Consider the following 18,767-nt stretch of genomic DNA (forward strand, 5'->3'; position numbering starts at 1 on the left):
CAGTTGGGCTCTCCAGCAGCCTGTCAGCTCCTAGGTCTGCAATGGAAATTAATCACTGAAGCTCAAGGAAGCGCACCTTAAAAAGAAACCACCACCGGCTACGCCGAGGAGGCAGGGCATGTCCAGCCTGTTGAAATGACACTGCAATTAAAACTTAATAAAAAGTGGCATTTATCGATGAGTTGTATTAACCTTGTCTAAAACCATTTGGACAAACTAAAACTCCTCTCGGTCTTTTCCTGCCGCGTTAAAAGCAGCAAGGCATAAAACAGAGCAATAACGCTAGCCACATTGGCTCTTTGTTCGGGGCAGAAGAAAGCTTTGCTGTCGGAAAGCTTCAGCTGGCATGGCTTCAGCCACTGAGGCACTGCCTCCCGGCCTCTGCCAGGGCCCCTGCTGGCGAGCCCCAAAAGAGATTGCCAGGGTACTTACATGGGCACATAAAGAATGCTCCCAAAAACGCTGCCGGGGACCAGCTGTCCCACTCCGGGGGACACTTCCAGGTTATTTGCATGAGCAGATATAAATGTATGCCCCGGAGCGCGCTGCCAAGGCCCCCGCTGGCACGCAGCAGGGGCTGCTGCCAGGGTACTCGCCCGGGCACAAAGCGGCGCGGGCCTCGGGGTGAGGCTGGCGCGGCCCCCGCGCGTGCACGTCGCACCCCTGCGAGGGTGCTTCGCGGCACAGCCCCGCGGGAGCGGGAGCACCCAAGGCCCCACGTCCCAGCTGGATCGCCCTCCGCTGCTTCTGCGCCGCTACAGACCTGTGAAGCAGAGAGACTGCCAGACCTTGAGCTCTTTCCTTCCCTCGCCCAGCTGCGTCCGTCCCTCTCCAGCCACACAACAGCTGAGCCGCTCAGCACCATGCCACCTGCTCCCCACCTCCAAGCCCCCCCTCCAAACCCCACGTGTGGCCGCCCCGGGGACGCTCAGCACTCTGCCCCTTTGGCTGCAACCTCCTCCCGGGGGGCTCTGGCCCCCATGGCAGCCACGGGGCCGATCAAGCGGCGTGCAGCGGCTGAGAAGTGAGTGGGTGCCTTGGGAGGAAACTCTACCTACGCCCAACCGAGGCGGGGTGGGCAAGTCAGCCCCGCGCGTCCCTCCTCCCTCGTGCAGCCCGGCAGGGCGGGCAGCAACGGGCAGGAGAAAGGCACGGGGACAAACGGGACGCCTCGGTCTTCTGTCCACTGTTGGGGATGCTCACGGTTAGTCGCTGGCTTGCCGCAGGCCATCGCATGTGTGAACGCCGCTAAGTGCGTGGATATGGTGCTTTAACTCTGGTTGCTCTCACACGATCAGGTAGGCACCAGGCTGGTCCCTTTTTGGATGCTGGTAAGTCCTTGGTCTCCGTTACAGCTCGCAGCAGCCCGTGACACAGGGAACGGCGCTCTGGCTGCCAGCAGCCCTTCAGCGGCTGCAGCTGGTACAGGCGCGCTGCTGGCGTGACGCGGGCACCCTTCAGGGGTGCTTAAAACGGGCAAAACACTTTTAGAGAGAAAACAATTAGGAACTTTCTCTTTGGGAATGCCAATGCTGCAGCAGGGCCAGGGAAACCAGCTCCTGGGAGAAATAAATCTGATGAAGTTTGCTTGTTTGCTTCCCACCCGAGCAGGTAATTAGGCCATGGAACTCGCTGCCCCAAGGCATTTGTTTAAGGCAAATGATTTTTTGCACCTTTTCACAAGCTCCTAGCGCCAGGCTTTACTGGAGTAAGAAACCTGCGGGCGTCACCCTCGAGCCATCCCTCTAACCTCGCACACCCTCAGGACTGGTCAGGATTACGGTGGGCACATTCAATACTTGGCGTTTAAAGCAGAAACAGAGGAACTGGTTTGTGTTGGATCAGACTGACTCTTCCTCTCTTCTAGCGCGCTGTTTTTCCCAGGGGTCAGCATCATGGGCAGGGACACAACATCCTCCAGTAGGTAGGTGCAGGAAAACATCCCGACTGATGAAAAGCTTCCCAGACTCCACAGGTGAAGGCTGAATTCAGCTTTGGTAAGCAGGGCTTGCACCATTAGAAGCTTCTGTTGCTTTAATTATAGCTTTTAATATCATCTGTAAAAATGTTTTGAGACCTGCTGATCTCTTCTCTGAATCCTGCTGAAAGCCCCGGGCTCCATCGTACACAGCAGAAGCAAGTTCCACAGGTAAGCTGTGAATGGTGTAGAAAGATATTGCCTTTAATTGTCCTGTTACTGTTTCTAGTGTAATTGAATGTCTCTGCGTCTCACAATGAAATGGCGAGATGAGTTCCCAGTGAATCTTTTTGAACTGCTCATTCTTTTATGGAGTTTTATCAAGCTGCAACCAAAAAGGAGGGGCAAAAAAGACTTTGACTCAACCCTATCTGTGGAGGAAAATGCCTTTGTTTTTACTGTGGGGTTCTGCTTCCCATTTGCATTCAGAATTAAAAGTACTCCGTCTAGTCACAAAAGTTTGTTCTTGATGATTTTCCCCTTCCTGCACCTTGGTTATGTCTGGTCTCCTCGCAAATGCAACACCAGCATAGGAGATTAATATAAAGGGTTAGCAAGCAAAATCTGCTACACTGATAAAGGCATATGAAGAGGAAAACCCCGCTAAAGCCTCAGGCCTCCTGTTTAGTTTGCAGGGTTGCAAAACATTAAAAAATTCCCTGTTTAGTAAATTGGGGAAACGTGGTCCGGAGCAACTGAGAGACAGATGTGGAACCCCATGATGCCAGTGCTACAGACTCGCTTTTCAAGCTAGAACAATACTTTAAAACGAAAAATTCATTACCCAGATCTGTGAAAAGCAAATGAAGCTCAGCCTTTCCTAACCTTGACATTTTCCAGACTGTTGGCCAAGTCCACGGGTAGGACACATGCACGCACATCCACCCCCACCCTTCAAAGGGCTAGCTGGTCCGACAGAGAATGGCTTTCAGATGTGACTTATCTTCTCTGAATGAGCTGTGACACCACCGAGTCTCAGCGTATGAGGCGCTGTGCATCTATACTTCTAATTACTAAAAGTGGCGGTGATAAGGGCTTTCCGGCTCTGGCTGTGCACTGTTCTGGTGTAGCCCCCAAAGACACAAACCAGAGAAAGAGTGGGTGAAAGCAAAGTGCAACAATTATTAAGTTCATTTGCCAGAAGACCATTTGCATGTGCTATTGCCAATTGCTGCTCCACTTAGCCATCGCGAGCTATTTTGGCAGCCAGGGTCTGCTCGCTGACGTGAGGCGATCCTAACGCTGCCCTCCTTGCTGTGTGTTTTGTCCCCGTCCTCCCCCAGCTCTGTCTATAATGTGACAGTTTCTGCCAAACAATATTAGGGCATTAGCCACTTTTCAAACGCTCGCATCCCCACTGGGTAGGGTCTCTTCAGAGCGAGAGGATGGAGACCGCAAGCCTCTCAGCTCCAAAGAGATTTTTCCCTCTCAGGTTAGCGGTATTCCCTGAGCCCTGCTGATGAAAGACACAGATGTGTCTGCAGAGGAGCAGCTCTCAGTGCCTGCCTCATTCCCCAGAGCCCTCTTCAGCCAGTTTGATGTCTAAGTGGAAGGGAAGAAAATAAGCTGACAGTGGGGTTACCACCCAGATGATTTTCTGAATTGATTAGCTGCTTTTTCATAGGTCTCACAGCCGTACAAACAGCAACCTCGTTGGATCTCGCAGGCTAAGTAATGACCTCGGCTAGGAGAGCTCTAGAGAAAGACCAGCCATAATGATGTGCTGCTTCCCTAGGAAAGAAACAAAGGAAAAGCCAGAGGAAAACAACATGAAGAGAACTAAATAACCGCTAGAGAGAGGTAAGGAAAATGCAGCTTGCAAGAGTGAGAGGAAAAATAAGCACCTTGCAGTGGCAGCTGAGTGTTTAGTGCAATTTGTATGTAAAGGGCTGGGCAGGCAAGGAAAAGAGAGCTCAGACCACAACTTTTTGAGATCAAGCCTGTGAGCACGGGGCAGGCTCATGAGCAGCTAAAGGCCTTCTTTGGGTGTGTTATGACAGAGGTGGTGTTGTAATAAAATCCAGATCCCTTCAAGCTGTCATGTGCTGGCCAGCCCACTGCCACACGTGGGATGGCCCAGAGCAGCGTTAGCAGCTCTGGCCGTGACCTCCCGGCCAAGCGAAGCCAAGCTGCGCAGGGCAAGCCTCATCCCTTACGCCGGGCTCCCACAACCCCAAACCTTCTCGGCTGCCAGGTTTTAAGCTCAAGTGGGCACCATCCGTGCCACAGACCTCCCACCAGCAGCTGCCCCTTCGGCCCTGGCTTTCTGCCCCACGGCCACTGGAGCAGGGTGAGTCCAGAGCAGGCATGGGGCAGCGGGGGGCAGCCCTGCAGGTGACGGCCTCGGCCCCGCCAAGCCTGGTAGTCATATCAGGGCTCCATCGGTTTCTCCCACCATTTCTGAGAGGGAAGGCTCTCCTTCAGTATCCTTGGGCAGCCTCGCTCCTGGGGAAGCTGCATTGCAAGTAGGGAGGGTGGGTGAAGCTCTCACTTTGGGGACCATAAGTGCCCCACGCACAGCGTGAGCTTCACGTGCCTCTGGGCAGAGACGGGCTTCAGCAAGGGCTGCCACCGGGGCATGCTCTGCTAGACCCTGCAGAGATGGTGGGCAGCGTAAGAGGGGTGAGTTATGGAAGTGAGGAGACTTAGGCTGGATTCCAAAGGACTATGCTAATTTGGATCAGATACTGAAAATCTATCTTTGAAGGGGAAAAATGATGCAGCCTTCCTAATCTTTTGCTCCTGCCTCCTCCTGAAATCCCAGAATAAGGCAGATTAGAAGAGGGAGGGTGAGAAGGGTGCTCTGGAGCCTCATCTCATTACTCTATTGCTCTTTCCCATCTGTGCTGTCCTAGTCCTGCCAGAGGTTTTTATTGGGGGGGGAAGAAGCTGGAAATACACACCCACCTTCCCCCCCCCATATTCCCTCTGTAAGTACCCCACGCCTGGAACTGCAGTCTGCTGCTCTCAGCGCCTCTAATTAGCTAAGCACGGCAAGCACTCATTAGCCCCACCTGGGTCACTCTGCAACTGGGAAAGAGGAGCATTAACCTCCGCCCGGCTCCAGAACAAACAGGCGGGAGGCGGCTCCCTTCCCCGTGGCTGCCTGTCCTGGCAGCAGGGCCGCGGGCGGCCTGGCCCTGCAGCAGGGCACCTTCGGGCGGTCGCGGCGCCGGGAAGGATGTCGCTGTGGGGAGGTTGGCCACGCTGACGGTGCTCCTCCACAGAGTCCGACCTCACCGTGAGGTGCCATTAGCTGCGGATTTGGAGGGGAACTTTTTTTTGGGGGGGGCGGGGAGAGATTTGTTCCCAGCGCAGCTCTGCAATTCTAGCTGTTCCTGTGCCGTAAGGGCTTTGCTGGTAGCGTCTCCCGGAGTATATCTGCGTGGGAATAGAGGGAGGGTCTGGCACGATGGGTACGACCGCAGTGACAGAGTTCGGCTTGGCACTGATCTGATGTTTCACAGCCATAACTTCAGAGAGCTAAGCAAAGCCAGCTGCCAGCTTAATAGAAAATTAAAAAAAAATCTTAGATGTGCTTTTTGTTAGTTAGGGCACAAGGGGTAAGTGAGCACCAAAACTATTCCCTGTGCTATCATACAAGTATTTCTGTCCTTCTATGTCAAGACTTCTCTCAGATCAGGCATTTTTTTCAGCTGTGGTAGTGCATCAGGCCCCAGCCTAGAGCCCAGGGTGCCGGGTACGAGACATACATATGGGACAAATCAATCACTGCTTCAAACTGCTTGTAGCCTTTAAGTAAAGGCATTTATACACTGGACTCACCCAAAATGAGCTGGCAGAGCAAGTCAGAGAATAGAATTGTGTGGTTCCTTGTTCAGTAAAGTTCATTATTATTTTTAGGAAATTTGTGCTAAACCATTGAAGGCATCTGTCGGGGAAAGGACGAGAGAGGAACAGGAGCAACTGCTCTGCCTGCAGACGGGAGATGGTGAAGAACACTGAGTGGCAGTAAGTGCTGAAAAGAAAATATGCCTCTGTCCTTCTCTCTCTGGTACAAAGAAACAGCATGGGGCACAGCAGCTGCAGCAGCCAGCAGCAGGAAAGGGATGGAGAGTGCTTAAAATACTTCATGTCTCTGACTGAATGTTGGGGGTGCAGAGAAGTTCTGCCTTCCTCTGTGTCCCCCACCCTGCAGGTGGGAGGAAATTCAGGGCAGAGAAGGCCAGGCATGAAAGACACCCATTCCAGGATTGGGAACTATACTGTGTATACCAAAAATACCTCACCTCTCGTTCCTCCTTTGCAATCAGGGCAGAACAGTTAGGAACCCACCCGAGCTCCCCAGGGCAGGATACACAAATGATTTGAAATAGTACAGCCATGAGCTGCTACATCAGCAAGTGACCAGTGAATTCAAGCGAACCCTCCAAGCAACCGCTCTCGGACTTTTTTTTTTCTGCAGACCATTTCTCACCAGGCATTGATCACTGACATGGAGATGTCAGGAATAGATGTAACAGCCTGACAGCCATCGAGCTGGGCTACCTAGCAGCCTTCTGGGTATAACCAACAAGTAAAACGTTCCTCCTCAAACCCTGCCCTCTCCCACGCCGCTTCAGATGAAGGGCCAAACAGTTGGCCGGAGATGTTAGATAGCTCCTCGCTCAGCAGCTTGGAGGTTTCCATGCAATTTCCTAGGCAGAAAGGCTGAAACGGGATGGCCTATATAGGCTACACGCGTACATACAGATGTGTGCTCATGCACACACAGGCTTCCTCACATTGATAACACTGTAGGAATTTCTTGCCTATCCTAACGACGCAGGCAATAAAGCCAAAGCATGGCTACTAGCATATGGAGTCTGTAACACACAGTTAAGCGGATCTTGTAGCGAACAGTGACATATTTGGCAGTTTATTACAGCACTTGTTGCCTTTCTCTGCAGTCTTCCACCTATAGCATCTAAGGACATTTAACAAAGACCTGTTAATAAAATTGCATATAGCTACAACTATATGTTAAGATCTTCATTTCACAGACAACGATCTTGAGGCATAGTGACCACTTGTACTAACAACAGTTGAAACTACTAAAACTGATAGCATTGGGGAAAAAAAAAAGGTTACTATTTATGCTGGTTCTTTCCCCCCTGTATTTTTTCTCAGCTGGATCAAAGGAATTAGTTTGGCTGGTTTCTCTTTTATTTCAAGTCTTCTTCACTTTTCTTTCTGTTTGTTAATCTTCTCCAGCATGGTCTTTAAAGTCAGGGTTGGTAAGACTGCAGGGGAATTTTGACTGTCAGTTTGGTTTATATTTAATATCACTGTTGTAATGGTATCCGAATGTTTTGCTAAATGAATTTTTGCTTGGTTTTGCATTCAACTTGACTCCTATGATGCTACTTCAGAGCAATGGGAAAGCAAAATCAATTGAGAAAAGCACGTGCTTTGGGAAGGTGAGGGTAGAGTTGTGATGGATATTTAGACACTCTACATCAGAAAGAGAGGGAAGAGAAAGAAAAGCAAAAGTAGTGAAGTTTTGCCTCTCTGAGCAGAGACTCCCCAGGAAACAGAGGCCCCTTTCTGAGGCCTTAGAAAGCTGAGCACACAGAACCAGAAGTCATTTAGGTGGTTGCCTCAGCCTAGAGCTCATGGCAGCCTGGTACTTACAGCCATAGGACTGATGGGACAGCACAAGCTAAAGTTCAATGTTATATGCCAGTGGGTCAGCTGATGGACCCAGGGAGGAGATGGGCTGGGAAGAGGGCTCCCTCCTGTGAGATGCAGTGGCTGCTTAGAAGCTTAAATTGGAGAATGCCCAAAAGGTCCCACAAGAAAATCAGCTCTTCAGGTGTTTGCAACGAGCAATGCTTTATCGTCCCTGGGCATCATTCCCACTTCCAACAAAGGTAGCAAAGCACAGCATTGCCTGCAGTACATTACTGCTTGTGCCCTTGGGCCAGCGAAGACTGAGGACCGCTGACATCAGGTATGCCTACACAGTCAAATGAGAGTGACTGTGGCCAGGGCAGGCACACCCACGCTAGCTGCCAGCTCAACAGCCAAGTAATAACAGGAGTGAGGATACTTGTCAGTCACTGATAAACCAAATTCATGCTTGAGTGGGCTGGTCCAGTTCGTGCTGAAGCCTACACTGCTGCTTCTTCGCCACTGCCCTACGCATGCTAGTTCAGAGATACGCTCCCCATCCCACTTGACTCCGAACACACCCAGGCTTTTGGCAGGTGGTTCCTGAGCAGGGTACAGCTCAATACATGCACCCAAAAAACACCTGCCCAGCTCCTGCCTCTTCACAACCCCCAGATCAAAGAGCAGTGGACTTAAACATGAAGCATGGCTGGCAGCTAGGCAATGCTTCTTGACAGATGATTCTCTACAAAAAGAAGGGTGACTTGTTTCTCTGCTCTTTGCAGTCTCACCCAGAGGAGCAGCAGGGTGGGCATGATCTTGTGGATTGTGAACTACACACCATAAGTCTCCTGGCCGTGCTGGGCAAGGGGGTTCTTCTCTGCCACATCTTCCTTGCGCTGGGGAGGGTTTTCTCCCGTCTTATTGCTTCACAGAGAACACATGTGCCCAAGCAGTGTGTTTGGCGGAGAGCAGGTGTTGGAAGAATAGTGGGCCAGGATACGCGGGTGATACGCTCCATCTACACATTTCAGGACACCAGAGCTGCGTGCTGCTGCTTCCCGTGGCAGCCGTGGGCTGCAGGACCCATCTCACCTCTGGAGACTTTCCTGTGTCCGCTCTGACCACTGATTAAATGTACAAAACATGTTCCATCCAGAAGCACCTCTGCAGTAGGTACTAACAAGCTGTTTTTCCTCCTCCCGCAGTCCAGCTGCCTCCAGCATAGACTGTGCACAGCAGGACACACTTCACCAGGGAAGGGGAAGATTAATTCCTCCTCCAGCTGAAGCTGTCTGGAGTTGCTTTAAGACCAGCAAAATGCAATTGCTTAGGTTGCAATGTGCCCAGAGCACATGTGCCTAAGCGATGCCAGGGGATTTTTAACCATCAGGACTGGCTAGGACCTATATACAACATTACTTCTTAAAAGGTAGGATCTCTGGAAACTCCATCCCACTTCCTCCCCAAATGCACACCTGCCCCCCAACACCCTGCTGCGCTTCAGCAGTGACTCGGAGGGAAGATTGCTGAGACTGGATGCACTTCCTGTGCTCTCCTGGGTCTCCCTTGGAGGCCTCCCATCCCGTACGGAGCCAGCCCACCTTACAAGAGCTTGCACGAACCCACCTTTCTCCCGCAGGGAGTCCATGGGCCCGCACACTCCATGTCACTGATGGGGACAGCCTTAGCGGGTGCTCGGAGTGACAGGAGGCAGTGGGAGGATTTGCTATTTGCCTGACGTGCTGGCTCTCTGATTTAAGTTCCTTAACCCCCTCAGGCTCAGCTGTGACTCACTGCCGGTGTTTGATCATATTTTCAGAGCTGGATTAATTACGTTTTATTGCTTGTTCACCTAACGGACCAGTATCATCTTCAAAGGCCTGTTCTTTGGAGGTGGAGGAAGGAGACATGCCCCCTAATTTAGTGACCATTGCTTCTAAATGAGAAGGTTAATAGCTTGACCACTTCATATTTTAACCCCCCAAGTCTTTTTCCCTAACTGTAAAGCATAATGTTTTTAATTTCCATACAGCAGTTCCCTCTGGGGCTTTGTCTGGATGTATAAATCAAAGCTTTGCTGATGCCTTTGGGAGCTCGGGGGCAGATTCTGCCCTCACCCAGAGCATAAAGTGGGGTCACCCCACAGGTGCCAGCAAAGTTGCCCCATTTTGTCTGCATATCGCTGGGAGGGGCCTCTGGGAACAGGCAAGGGAAAGATGGCCACTCAGATAACTGGCAGGATGGTTGGGTGCCGAGTACTTTTGCAAATTGTACTTTATCTAGGTGATTACGTACAGCATTAACTTCAAATGGTTGATTTTTTTGATGCCAGGGTCTAGCAGGGCAGACAGCATTTTGGAGGCTGAGGTGGACAGACAGAGCTGCTGGCATACCTCCCTCTCTTCCCAGCAGGAAAATGAGGCTTAGATATGAGGGTGAACCAGGAAGGCTGCATGTGGGAACCCAAAACTTGAAAGCTATTAAGTGCAGAAGAAAGAATAAATCAGCTGGCCCTTCCCCCTGCTAATGCAGGCCTTTCTCCATTACATATTTACTTGTGTTTTCATCAAGTCCCAGGTTTAAAACAATTCAGGTGCTTCCATGGGAGCAAACATTCCACCACAGCCGAGTCATTTGAGGCAGGACCCTCATCTTGCATTCAGGGAATGCAGAGGTGCATTGGCAGTGCTGTTTGGGGGAGCTGGGAACCTCTGGCCAAGACTCTGATATATTTATCAGATCTCCACTCAGGAGCCTACGGCATCCCTCCTGCCTAATGCCTGACTGTAAGGAGTGCTAGCAGCTTGTATTGACATCTTGTTAGCATGGGAAACCCTGGAGCTAAGCCTCAAGTGTTTGATGAAAGGTGGTAAATGAAAACCAGCTGGAGGAGTCAATGGATGACAGTGGCACTAATGGCGCAAGCAGGTCTTTTCTTTCCACTTCTACACTGCTGGTTTAAACTGGGCTAGTGACCAAGAGAGGTGACCAGCCACTGTCATTGTGTGGCCTGTCCTAAATACATTGCATGGCCAAAGTCCACACCTCTGAAAACCTCTGAACAGTAGACTTGCCACTGAGGCCGCAAGGGCTCCATCAGCCAGGCAGGGTTACTCCCCAGCAGACAGTTATCTCAGCGGTAAGGAGACCACTGCCATGCAAATCATGCCCAGGAAGCAATCCTTTGGGCAGCTTCAGAACAACAATTTTCATGGTGACTGGGGTCAAAACCTTGCACAAGCACGTGCAAAACCATACCAGTGGCCCAAGCTTCCCACATTTAGTATTAGATGTGTGTACAAAGCAGTATGCTGAGAGGAAGGGAGAACCAGGGGGTCTCAGGAGACAGTAGCACCCCACGTTGCTACTCGTACTGCTCAGTGCGCCCTGCGTGCTGCAGCACGCGTAGTGGAAACAGCCGCGCTGCCTTGCAGCCCTCCTGCCCCCGTTCACAGTGTTGCTCTCGGGCTGCGTCAGACCCTGGGGAGGACCGTTTCTGGGTTTGGTACCAGGCTGAGGAACAGGGACGTGCTGCTGGTGCCTTGAAAGAATGAAACCGGTGTCTGCAAAATGCAAAGTATGAAAAAAGCATTTCCCAGCCCCTGTGGACAAGCAGTAGGAAGAGCAGCCTGATTGTCACCCCTTGGCTAGCCAGGTACCCTCTGCCGCACTAGACGCAGTTACTGGAGAGGCTGGGGCGAGAAGGGGTGAAGGCAGATCCTTGGCCCCGCTGCCAGCATCTCAGGTCTGTTTTAATGCACATTTGGCACTAATGGAAATAGCCCCTAAGGTGCACCTTAGACTGTGCACCTGTGGAAAGCCAGGCTTTCCCTTAACAGGTCAACAGAAAAAGCCGAGTATCTTAAAACTCCCTAGTTACAAGCAGGACTGTTCTGGGAAAGGTCTGGAGATGACTAACCGGATTAGTCACTAGCTCTTTCCCTTTGAGGCTGGTCACTGAAAATCCCTTCGCTCCACAAATCTGCCAGCCATCCCCCACTTCAAGCTGCCTACAATCACTTTTCTCTGAGCAGCTTGACATCCAAACGGGTTTTGAAAATCCTTCATGGACCTTGTTCTGATTGAGACCTGCCTGGATTATTTATGCCAGAGGAAGTGATCCTTGCTGGTTTCCTTGCACTGGAACTGAAGATGTGTCTAAACCAGTTTAAATTGTGTTTATGCTGGGTGGGTTTAATTATGTGTACTCAACTAAGTAAACCCGTAAAAGTGCAGCTTAAATTCATTCGAGAGCAGCTACATTAGGGATCTTAAAATAAATAAATTTTGTTATATGTCAGGGAAACTTTTCTCCAAGTAGGCCAGACCTCATACAGAAGCCATTAATGGGAATGTCAACTCCCTGCCTTCAGTATTTACAGAGAAACGGGATTAAATCGCTCCATCTCACCTAGAATAATAATGTTTACCATGTACGTAGCATTTTACAATTTCAAAGTAATAAACACTGAGATACCATGGTAATGAGAGTTGACAAGATACTAGCATTAACTAATTAAGCCTTGCAACTTCCCTGAGGTATCTAAATATGACCGCTCCTATATTATAGATGAGGAAAATGTATATGAATTGATGTACTCAAAGGCACAGAGCAATTCAGTGAAAGAGCTGGAATCACAACTCAGTCCTGCTAATGTTTGGATGGCCTCTCAGCCCTCCGTGAGGCTCTGCCTTATTTCTAGACCCCTGCGTGTGTGTAACCTAGTATCCCATTCTTAGCAGGATTTAGAAATAAATTACTTTTAATTTCTGTTGACGGCTATGGAAGGAATGGGATTTGAGTATCTCCCTAGCCAAATGCAGCAGCAACAAGCAGAGGTATCGCTGAGGTTGAAAATGAATGCTGGTGACGTCACAAGTTAGCATTTGGGAGTTGCGCTCACCGCAGAAGCAGCGTAGCAGGAAAAGCAACTAACAGGTGGGTGTCAGATAAAGCATTGGGAAGGACTGCCTCAGCTTAAACCATCTCAGGTCTTGCCTTTCCAACCCCTGCAAGGGCTGTAGTAATTGGTATGCACACAGCCATCCCGCTTTTTAATTTATATGGACTTAGTGGTTTACATCAACACGGAATCTGGCCCAGAAACCTCCGTGGGGAGCACATCTTTGGCACCAGTTCTGAACGGGAACTGTCTTGCTCTTGCACAGGTAGGTACCCAGCAAAACCTCTCGTAGCTGTGTGAGGTCGGTGGCTTTAGACGGGAAATCAAGCTTTCCCTCACATCTTTAGATCCAGACTACAGAAGGCTGGTTACAACAAGAGGAAATTTCAGCCGCACTGCCAGAGCTGCTTTGATACCTCTAATCCCCTTCTAAGAAGGTGTTGAAACAGAGAACTGAATCGTTATGGGTTGTAAGCAAAATGGTCTTTTAATTCCCCTAAAGGAACGTAGTTTTTCTCTCCTGGAGTGACTGATGGGGAGCTCCTCTACGCACGGAGCACCGCCCTGCTGTGAAGCATCCTCTGCGTTTCGTCTGGGGCTGTTCTCTTTGCCTGTGAGCGCCTTGCTTCCACGGCGCGCTGCACCTGAGCCGAACGAGCTCAGGCTGCGGCGGTGAATCCCAATGAGCCTCTCACTGGGTGTTCGGAGTCAGTCTATAGGAACCAGTACTGGCGCACACAGTGTGCCTATCAGCACCATTGCTAACCGCTCGCCTGGAAACAATTAAAATATCTCTTTGTTTATGCCGTAGCGCTGCCGTCTGTGGGATAGCTGCGGACGGCAGAAGCAGAGACAACAGACCTGGAGAGACATGGCAGCATTTGGGTTTGCGTGTCTCTCTGCTCCGCTTCCCGCCAAGCTTTCCGGGGCAGATTCCTAGCCCCCCATCTTGTTTTGCGGCCATCCAAGCCAGCTTGTGTCTGACTCGCCTCTCTGCCAGATGTACGGAGCAGTGCTCAGCAGCAGCTGTGAGCATGGCTGACCACAAACGAACATGTGGGCGGGTGGGCCCCTCTCAGTGCTACTCTTTGGGGAAGATTTGGAAAGATCCAGATTCCCTGGCTTTAAATCCATTGCCACAAATTATCGTTCGCCTATTGATTGCTCTCTAGGGGACAAAACATCAAGTTACAACCTGTGGTTTTCAGCCCCAATGGATTAAGAGCAGAAAATCTGTTGAGACCTAAGGCTTAGATCTGTTGGTTTGATATGTAGTTCAGTAAAGCACACAGGAGAGGAGCCATGATGGAGGATGCTTTGCCACATCAGTGCTAGCCAAGTTCCCAGTAGGTAGACACTTTTTGACTAAGAGAGCCGATGCAAGCTAAAAATGGCACGATGTTGCTAATTTTTTTGCCTAAACTCATGGTGATGTGTGTGACTTCATGGAAAGAGTGGCTACCCTTCAGTAACGTGAAATTACTCCTACTTTCCAATGGTTTGCTCAGTTGAAAATAGTGTTGTGAAGTAAATAACTGGGAAATTACAAAGAGCATCAATCTTTTTTAGATGCTAGGTCAGGTTCGCAGGAGTGATTGCTTTCACATTAACTGGTATATTGAACAAATTGAATGTGTACATCCAGGAGACAAAATAAATACTGCACCGCACTTTTGCAACGGCACCCTCCATGGCGTAAGAGCTCAGGTCTGCACATGAGAAGTTGGAGGATACGTTCTGACCAAGCAACAGGTTCTTGAGTAGATGAGCCTCAAATCCACGTTGCCCATGACGCAGGCTGCAGGAATCATGGAAAACCTCCTGGTTACTCAAAGCTAAAGAGAAATGTTTGTGTCCCAGCTAAATCTGCATCCCTGTTTATGTCAGCTGAAGTTTAAAAGTAGCTGTATTGACACCACGTACCAGACTTCAGCAACAGACCATGTGCAAGCTGGTTCAATTCAGCACACTGCCAAATAAGTAAGAATGCCAGTTTTTTCTTGTGCTACGCCTGTTTCCAACTCCTGCCTCCCACGCTTTTGAGCATTGTCCTGGCAGACCCTGTTCTCTCTCATGCCTCCACTCAGCAGCTGTTGTCTGCGCCCACCCATCTCTTCCCCATTCATTCTCTGCCTTAACATCTCGCTCTTCTTTTTATTGACTCCCTCATCTTTTCTCTTGATAACTTACATTTTCACAGTTAGGCTGCTCAGACCTCACATTTTGTACCACCTTCACCTCACCTTCTTATTCAACCCAGCAGCATCCCACTCACCAGCAGAGCCTCCTGCTTGACCTTGACTTCACTATGCATTTCTTCTTTTTCTCTATTCACCTACTCCCTCCCTGACTTTACCATCTCTTTCATCCGCACCCTACTCTTTCCCTTTCCCCCTCACAGCATTCCCACTCCTTCCATTCCCCAAATGTTTGTGACTACAGACTTTTCCATACTCTTTCCTAATCAGGAAGCGATGCATAGACTCCACCACTTCCCACCTCTCACAGCGTTTACCAGTTTCTCTCATCCCCTGCTTCCCTTGTGTCTCTCTCATCCTACACAGTCTCTTGACTACACCCATGTCCTCTGTTCCAAATCTGTTTTCCTCTCCTTCAGCACTTTCTTGTCAAAGAAATGGAACTTTTCCTGTTGTTCCGCTCCTGGTGGCTTTCATGCATCTTATTTCAGCCCCTTGTGTGCCACTACTGTCCCTACTCATAAAATCACAGCTAATGGCTCAAAATAAGTAATTACCAAAACCCAACATGGCTTTCTTCTCTTGATTCCACTGGTTTAGCAAAGTTTCTCACCTGCTTTCATGGCTCTTCTGTGATCCCTTCAGCTGCCTCTGTGACCCCAGCCTGACCACTACCCAGAAAAAACTGTGCCCTCATTTTCACCATATGTGCCTCAGTTGCCTTGACTTCTTACTTGAGTCAGAAAGGCAGATCAAGGGATTGAAGCCAGACCCCCTAGTGCTAAGTACTCCAGGCTTTGCTCTGTTCATGAAGGCTTTTCAACCGTGCTATGTAAACCACAAACAAAATATCTTCGCTCAGGAGGCCTTGAAAAGGGAACAAGGAACTCAAAGATGGATCAAAATACAGAGAGTCCTAGCAGGTAGAAGTGGCTTGAGGTGAAAGGAGGAGGCTAAATCACAACTGTCTTCTGCTTCCTAATTCAGAGAGCAAAAAGAAGCAAAGGCAGTGAGATTTAACAGTGCTAGACTACTGAGGGAGGTCAACACAAACAAGAGAGCAATAAAACTCAGACGTGCTAGAAAAGGGAGCTGAAGCAATTCACACAGGGAAATGCAAAAGTTCTGTTTTGAAGAAACATTGGGTTTAATCTGTTCTTAAATTGTGTCCCTTCAATTAGAAAAACCTGAGCCTCCCAAAGCCCCGTGCTTCCGGGAATGTGCTGCCAGCGAGAACAGAGTCTGAGGTTTGGCTGGCCCTTCTGCAAGTGCTTTTGAGTCCTTACAAGGGAAGACTGCAGGTCCTCCTGTACTTAGTGTATAGAAACCTAGTCAGTGGGGTTTTAGCTTAAAGCCATGAAGTGGAAATACAAGGAACTTAGGAGTTTTTTAAAAGAGATCCTTATTAATGATAATGTCACTTCAGCTGGTGAGGAACTGACCTGTACCTGTTAGTAATCCATTCTCTTTCAGCAGTGGACTACAAGAGATCTACTTGTCATTAACCTAATATTACATTTAAGCTTTGCCATACTGGGCACATATTGCAGGTCTTTCTGGAGAAAATGGAAAGAATTCTTCCCTTCTTTTTGTTTCCAGGTGAAACGGTTTTTCATACAGGAATGGGGACATTCAGTCCCTGTATCTTCTACAACCTTTTTATTTGCTTTTGGCACTTTGAATTTGGCTTTTTTTTTGCAAGTGAATGAGCTCAGAAATCCAGAAATGACCTCAAACAACAAACATGTGAAGCTTTGATTTGGTTCATCAGCCTCAGAGTTCTTTCTCAGTGTGGTTCTACATGGTACAAGCACTTCTCTTAAAGCCAGCTTGGGACGAAGAGAAGAGAAAAAGCACAGAAGATAGGGGAGGAGCGTAAGTACGGAGGGCAGTGAGCAGCCAGGATTGGATATTGAGCTGAAAAATCAGTAGGTAGGTGAAGTCTTACCAATAACCTAGAAAAAAAAAATTATCAAGAGGAAGAATATATCATACTGGGAAAGGACACTAGTCAGAGCAGGCTTTGGTTTTGTTAGTTATGAACATGAAACTCAGAACCAAGGGTGGCTTGGAAGGGAAGACGCACACGGATTTGTGAACGGAGCTATTTATCAAAGAACAGGAAATGCCGTATCGTATCCACCAAGTCTTTGCCTACTGTTAAACAGCAGTGGGAGAGCAGAGATTTTTGTGTCTGAATAATAAATGTAAAGAAGGGATTTAAGAACACTGTAAGAATCTACCAAAGTGAAGCAACCTTAAGTGATCGTGGGCAGCCCCCAGCATCCTTCCATAAAAAGAACAATATAAGAGAAAACACAGTCCAACAGAAATAATGGGGACGATAGAGGGAGCCAAATTAATTAAAAAAAAAATTAGGCAAAATTGGGACTGTAGCTCTTCTGACAAAAAGAGAGATTAGGAGTCTTCATTAAAGTTCACAAAATTCTTAGTGGGATAGAGAGTGGGGATACTACACAGCTATTTGACCTAGTGTCAAGAACAAGCAAAGATACAGCAGTACGATAAGCCATAGCTGGACATTGCAGGAATTCAGGGAGGAATGTTGGGACAGAGCGAGACAGAAACGCAACACAAATTCCCCCTACATGGCCAGAGGACAAAAAGTTTACTCCATGGAAGAGTCGGGCATTCAGTAATACCACAGAGTTCTGTAACCGGCCCAAAGGAAAGTGTGTCTGAGGAGTTGTCACTCCAAGATTTGTCACGCAGAGCTATTGGTATCTTATAGTGATCCTGTATGTTGACAAAGTACTATATATAAAGTTAGCCTGCACTCTCCTCTTCGGCAGTTACCGTATTGTAGCTGGAGCTGGTTTTATCCAGTGCAGGCAGATACAATACACAAGAGATCAGATACGGCCTTTCTCAAGATCAAGTCTTGGAGTTGTTGTGCCTTGAAACAGAGTCAGGGTTTCAGTATAACTTATTGGCCTCCTGCAAATAATAAATTAACTAAGTCAAAAGGTTTCTGGGGAAAAGTCGCAAAGATTGTACTTAAAAAGGTAACTAATAAACTGATTGAACAGTGCACATTTTTGCAAAAAAACTTGGTGGAGAAGGCCTAGGAACTCTATGCTATGGGTGTGAAATTTACAGCAAGAGACAGCAAGGTCTGTGTCTAAGGCCTGATGCTACCTCGTATATCTTATACTCTTTGCCACTCCCTTTCTCAAGCGACCCTCACAGCCCCCCAAAGAGCACAGCAGTTGCCATACCAGATCAGCCCAGTGGCCCTCCTAATCCAGTCTTCTCACATCAACGGTTGCCACTCTCTGATACTTCAAAAAAAGGTGCTATAGTGGCCAATTACAGAATAACCTGCCCACGAGGGAAGTCTCTCTCTAATCCCTCGCCATCAGTCAGTGGTTATGTTGTGCCTTGAAGCCTGACAGTTTATATCCCTTCTAAAATTTATTTATATCCTGTCTAATGTGACCATGAATGTTCTCAGTATCCATATAAATGTCTAATCCTTTTCTGAATCCTGCTAATCTCCTGGCCTCAGTGAAACCTCATGGTAACAAATGCCATGTGTTAATTACACATGGTACAAATATTTCGTTGCACCATTTTAGATTTGCTTCCTTCCAGTTTCTCTGGGTATCCCTTCATCCTGCAATATGAAAAAGGGCAATGAAATTAGAGCTTGTTCATTCTTGCCGAGCTGCACTGCTGTCTCTTGATTTGCTGCTTCTCTCAATTAGCTGTTCCCACCCTTGGCCAAAGTTTTCCTGGGTCAGGCTGTTAGGCAGTGGCCCAGGGCACAGCACAGAGCTCACACCTTTACCTTATTCTCTGTTGCCAAGTTCATTTTGAAGGGAAACAGGGAGAGGAAACCCTGAAAGTCTCAAAAATACATGCCTGAGATTGCAGACTCTGAAATCAGACTGCTCTACGTCAGCTGGTATTAGCTCAGCAGCAACACGATGATGCTGATGGATGCCACCGGCCTTTCTCTCTCTGATGCCTTCAAGTCAGAGACAGAGCAGGACATCTGCAGTGGGGATGTCCCACTCCCCCTCCCACCCCGTCTCAGGCACTTCACTG

The sequence above is a fragment of the Phaethon aethereus genome (genome assembly GCF_964289735.1).
Source record: "Phaethon aethereus genome assembly, chromosome: 1".
In the NCBI taxonomy this organism is placed as follows: Eukaryota; Metazoa; Chordata; class Aves; order Phaethontiformes; family Phaethontidae; genus Phaethon; species Phaethon aethereus.